The following is a 6,700-nucleotide window of genomic DNA, read 5'->3' on the forward strand; positions in this document are numbered from 1 at the left end:
AAGTTTAATCAAAGTAGTTGTCTTTTCTTTCAGCATCAATATCTTTTTGCCACCTTTATCCATAACTTCTAATGTCTCCCTTAGTTTCTGGCATTTTTGAAGGATAAATGATGTCTTAAATGTGGCATCAATGCGGTTGTTAATTCCCTTGGATGCCAAATAGTTGTCACTGGTATTGTAGACTACTTGTAAAATATGTTTTGTCATATCATATTTTGAATAAACATGTATGCTCTTCTCAATGTGCCCTTTGATTCTCATGTAAATTAATCTCTTTCATTCAATTAAAACCATTCACACAACTTGTCACTCCTCTGCATTATTTTCCCTTTTTCTTGTATATACTTCATTGTATTTTTCATATTGTCTTTCAATCTATCCTCCGAAGTTTTAATTTTATCATTTGCATTGTTCAGGTCTTCTTTCATTTGTGCACATTTTTTTCTTTCTTCCTCTACTTCCTCTTCCAAATGTTTTGCTTCTTCCTTCTCATGATCCAATAGGTCCCGTATTTTCCTTATTTCAGCAGCAATAGACTTATAACTTTTGTATAATTTTTGAAAACTAGCTCTTTCATCATTTAGCCAGTTTTTCACTCAGTTCCTTCAATTCTGCCTCCATCTTTTCATTCTCTACAATTTCTACTATAGAGCCCAAATTTTTTATCCTTTTCTATAAATCATTGCACTTGTTATCTAATGCTTTCCTCTTTGATTTTTCATTTTCCAAGTCTTCCTGTAACTTTTCTATTTGTTTCTCTAGTTTATTTTTTATCTCTCCACCTTTAGCAATGAAGTGTAGACTAGTTTGTTAGTCCTTTTTGACACACTAATTTTGTCCATACTTTGTACTTTGGAAAAATCCATTTGGAGGGTTCTAACTTGAAATTCAGAGGGATATATCTAACTGTGTGGTGGATTTTTATCTTTATTTGGGGGCATAACAACCATGAACTCCATCATATCTTTGTGTGGGTCATATGTTGGAAATACCTTGTTCCTTGCAGGTTGTTCCTCTAAAACTTTAGTCAGGGCAACCCTCTGCAATGCTCTCTTTATTTCTTTATTTACATTTGTTGCGTGTTCAAATTTTTCATAGTAATCACGAAATTCAAAAATCTGAGCTTGGTAAAGCAATTGAATGTTTGAAAGGTGAAATAGCGGAGGCTCCAGTTCCACCTATGCCTGTGGTTTTAACTAATGCATTATGAGGAGTACTAACAACCATTTCTGATCCCGTCCCAATGTCACTTGCATGTGTAGTTTTTATGGTCTTTTTAGGGGTCTATTCTAAAGTTGCAAATGATAGTTTTGTAGCAAAAGTGGCACTTGATATAGGATTCTGAATAGTATGAGTATCTACCACTAGTGGCCTCTTGCGAGAGATATTTTATTGTTACACTTGTCCAACACCAAGACAACTAGTATCAGTAGTAGTACCCATGCCAACCCCACCGATCATAGTGGCACTTGACTGAACACTAATAGGAATACTATCCCTAGATTCCCCACCAGTGGCAGTGGCACTTGATTCACCACCAATGGGAATACCATGATGTGGTGGTGGTTGTGGATTTGAATGTCTAACAAATGCAATACCTTTCCGTGATGAATCTGATGAATCAAGTCCAATGACTGGTTTAATAGGAGCTTTTGATTTTGTATCTAATGGACGTTGTACCTCAAGTGGAAACCAAATGCCTTATCCTCTGGGACCTAGACCACCACCTTCAAAACCCATTTTTTCCACAATGTTTGCCCCTTTCCTATATTTTTCTTTCATGGACTCATTGACTCCATCAAATATTGTAGGGACTATAGTAGTTGTTGGAGTGGCCTCAACCTCATACTCATTTTCATCATCACTCTTGTCATATGCTATTGTGGGATGCTCCATATTCCACAATTTGCTAAACTCTACATCCTCGTCGATGGTCTCAAATGTTGCACTAGTCTTTGGTTCATTGAGATTCTTCCTCATAGTCCAAAAATTATTTATTTTGGTTTGAGTCCATAATACATCTGTACATTCTTGTAGAATTGTTTTGTGAATAGATTTGTTAGATGGATTAGCAATTTTTTGGTAGAAATTGTAGGACCTCCTATTTTGGATGCCCTCCTCTGTTGTCCTCTGTGTGTGCAATGCCATAATTTGTGATGACAATTCTTTTGTTGAAATGTTATTGTTAGCGACACTTTTCTCCATCTCTTTTTTTACCTCATCCCAAGAGTCCATGTTTCTAAGTTTTTCTAGAAAAGCTTTACTTTCATATTGACATAAAGCTGAAGAGTTCCCATTTTTCTTAAGCCTTGCTTGAGCTACACCAATTGGATCATACTGCCAGAGACCCTCATCACCAAAGCTAAAAACTGTCAAAAATTTATGTGCCACATTGAATGCTTTTCTCTCAAATGTGAACCCTCCACATGAGAAAGGCAAGGAAGGAAATATGCTCTTCTTTTGTTGACCATGAAAGTGCTTATCTATGCTCTCCAATTTCCGTGCATATTCCAATGCAAATACCCTCTCTGTCACATGTATTGGAAGTCTATAGGGTTTTACTATTGATCCATAAAACCTTAACACAATGTATTCTTCCATGAAGAACCAGTCAACCAATTGTAATGGACTTCTGAGTTGAATGCAATCTCTACAAGACATAGGCAATCTAGGCATTGGAGTGCTTGTAATTTCATTATACATTGGTGCCAAAAAAAGTCTACAAAATGGTTGTAGTTCTTTCTGTTATCATGCATACTTATGTTAGGTGTCCATTCATATATAGGACACTCTATTCTGTTCTGAGTCTTCTCATCAATCGTATAGATCACAATGTGAAGATTGTTGGTCTCGAATATTACATGATACTTGGATAGAAGAAGATACAACAAGTAGGATGAGAACCTAAATATCTTACATGAACCTTTTTTGATCATTAGTAATTATTTTTGCATGGATTGAACAACGTGTTCAACAAAATTATATCTTACTGGTTTACTTAGACAATGGATATTAAAAAGCATTTCAAGAAGGCTAGCACCCACTTCCCTATCATTTTCTAATCCTAGGCAAAATGTGAGCAAGGAAATAGTATCCAGAACCCATGGAACAAAAACGTTACAATCATAAGGAGGCTTATGATTCCGATCCAATGGAGTACCATGCACTATTACAACTCTGATAAATGAATCTCTATGAGTTGGATCAAGACTCATAATTCTCTGCCAACTTTCCTAGGTCAATGTGGATGTTTGAGTTTTGTGCTTCAAACCTTAGGTTCGACAAACAAGCAAATTCTCCCTCGTTTATGGATAGAATTTCCTCTTTTGTATTTTTATTGACAATTGCTTTTTTATCTTCATCATAATTTTTGGTACAGACCATGGCAAATTCAGGGCAAGGGAATACTTCAGGTAACACCATGCTTCCCAATCCAGCATCCCGCGATGCAATTTTATTTGTTCTTTGTTTTAACATTGTGTTGGAAACAATAAATTTTACCCTGTTTGGATCTACCACCTTATTATACAATGCATATCTAAATTCTATGATATGCTTTTTACTATGGATAGCAGGGTCATAAATATCATGGTATTCATCAGTGAAACTTGGTGTTTTAACCAGTTCGGTTAGGTATATTTTTTTATTCACTTGGCTTCCTGTTGAACTACAGCTTCTCGATTTCCCCATCATTTTTACTATTAATATTTCAAAATAATGCTAGATACAAGCCTAAAAATGCTAACCTTCAAATTGAACCACGAAATTCAAAAAAATAAAAAACACGGGATGTAGGTGTTCTAGATTTTACCCCAAATTTCTATTTCACTAGATTGGTGCAGACAGACTCTGTTGCATTCCTCAATTTAGTAGCCATTTCTCAATCTCCCTGGATTTACTGGTTTATCCATGAAATGAAATACGATTATGAGTCATTTATTTTGAAAATACTGAAAAGTTCAAAAGTAATACCTAAAGGGCAAAATTTCTAGAATCTTGTTGTAATTTAATAAATTATTATTAATATCTATTCGCTGCCAAAGGAAAAAACATTCATTGCTTCAGTCTAAATTCTGAGGACAGTGGACAGGTCACTAGACTCAAGTGACGAGTCACTTTTATAGACTATTTTTTAAGTCTTTTTAATCCTTTTCAACTTCCGCCCGAAATAGAGCTAAATTATAGTTAATTAAATGTAAAACGTTCAATTCTGGATCAAGTTCTCAAAAAAGTGTTTATGTCCCACATTTGGGCCGAAATCTACTCTAAGTCATTGATCTGTTCTCATCCAACAAATGATGGTATATGTTGTCAATTGTTGTGGGTCCCAGGACTTTTCCCATTTTTTGGCCACATCACCAGACTCGAGTCACTTTTCGGGAATGGTTTTGAAGACTTTTTAATCCTTTTCAACTTCTACCCGAAATAGAGCTTATTATAGTTAATTAAGTATATAATTAAAAATTTAGAACTTAACTTTAGTTAATTAAATGTTTATCGTTTATGGAAGTCTTCCGTTAGAAGTTTGCAAAAAAAAATTATCGCTCTCACATTCGGCCCAAAATACACCTCACGTCATTGAACTATGCTCATCCAATAGATGACAGTATCCTTTGTCAGTTATCGTGGGTCTCATTATACATAGGATTTTTGCCACCCAAATGCCATGTCACTAGACACTTCATCGTCTAATGGGCCATAACCTTTCTTTCCTGTCGGTGTTCAGTGACACGTGTTTCTGGTGAAAGTTTGCAAAAACAATTAGAGATCCCACATTCAGCTCGAAATACACCTTAAGTCATTGATTTATACTCATCCAACAGACGACAGTATCTATTATCAGTTGTCGTTTGTCCCATTATCAATAGGATTTGAATATGAATTAAATATATAGATTTATAATGAATTAAATATGTAATTTCAAAACTTGCATGATATATCATTTTTTTATCGATAATTTTTGTATTTTATTATTTGAAAATAAAATATTACAAATATGCAAGTATAGGTGGTATAGTAAAACCATGAGAGTTCTATTACAACAAAAAACACCCTTAAGAGCCAAAACCACCATTCCCAACAAAAAATAAAACCCTACTACATGCAAAAACCCCAAAATTCCAATTCGGCGTATCAAAATTTGTAGAAGACATCCCCTCATACATATAAAATTGTTAGGCCCAATATGGAAAGCTAATGTACTGAGAGGGGAGGGGTGAATCAGTGCTTCAAATCCTTTTATCAACAACATCTTTACTATTATGCATAAACCAAAAAATGTTGTAACATAACATAAAGCTAAAACAAATAAATAACAATCATACATGATTCACTCCATAACACATATATTTTGGTTATGCAGAAACTCTTGGTTAGAGAGAAAAACTACGGTAGGGATGGCACCCACAACTTCACTTCTGCAATAATAAAGGTTGATTGGTTAGAGCTACATGTTTAGCTATTTCTGATAGCTTACTCTGTTAGGAGTATCAAGATCTGTTAGATCTACCTTGCTAAAGGATTTTACAACACTTAATCTAAATGTTACACCTGGTTAAAGGCTTTACAATTTATAGACTTAGTTAGAGTCTTTTACCCTGTTAAAGGTTTCTCTTACAACTTCAAAAAATTTCAATAAAATCTTTACAACTATCTGCAACTTTACATCTGGAATGTTATAGCAGATTCTATGTGCTCAAAAATAAGATTACCTTGCCTATAGCATACCTCAGTAACCCATCAAGTAACTCGGTAAACCCTTCTGTTTACTTTGTTCTTTGACTGTTCTCTGAAATCCTTCTCAGTGACCTATGTGTCTCTGTAACAGTCATAACACTTAGTGCTTTCTCATGTATCACACATGTCTTGCTTCATACACTTATGTATATCCATGTCTCACTCTTTTATCCTTAATCCATGATGTATAAATAGATCTCTTATGTCAGTGATCTGGTTTATGCTTCGATCTTACAAACATGATTTTTTGAATGAATAACTATACAAAATATTTCATTGGTTAAATGACCTCAAAATCATACACAATCTTTAAGTGCAATTTCCAATTTGATAACGGTTACGTGTTCCTCGATCTTTGTAACATGATTCCCATATATGTCCAGCTTCGGTGAATCTGGTAACATGTTTCACTCGGTGTGTGTTCACTCAGTATATTATCTTTGTTGCTCGGTAGACATAGAGTGATACTCGGTATACAGCTCGGTGCATACTGGGCTCTGTGACTACTTTCTTCTATAACTGACTGCACTGTGCTTATCGACTGAATATTTCGGTAGTAGTAACCGACTAGAGTATATAGAATGACTTTGGATATAAAACTAATGTCTACTTGATAAGTAGTAACAATCTCCCCTTTTGACATTAGTTGAGATGTTTGACAAAACTACTTTCAAAGTCATAACTCAATAATCTATATACTTACAAAATTTGACTAAACACACAATATATACATTTATCAATGAAATAGTATATTCAAATATACTCCCCTTATCAATATATTGTATATAATTTTGATTTTGCATGCTTGGTGATCAATATTCTGTGATAACTGTTTGGTTTACTATATTTGAATACTCTATTTTGCTCGGTATATACTCCCCCTATATACTACACTCCTTTTTTTTGATACTTTGAATACTATATCACTCCCCCTTTTTGACAAACATCAAAATTTAGTTACCAT

The sequence above is a fragment of the Cryptomeria japonica genome, chromosome 6 (assembly GCF_030272615.1).
Source record: "Cryptomeria japonica chromosome 6, Sugi_1.0, whole genome shotgun sequence".
Taxonomy (NCBI): domain Eukaryota; kingdom Viridiplantae; phylum Streptophyta; class Pinopsida; order Cupressales; family Cupressaceae; genus Cryptomeria; species Cryptomeria japonica.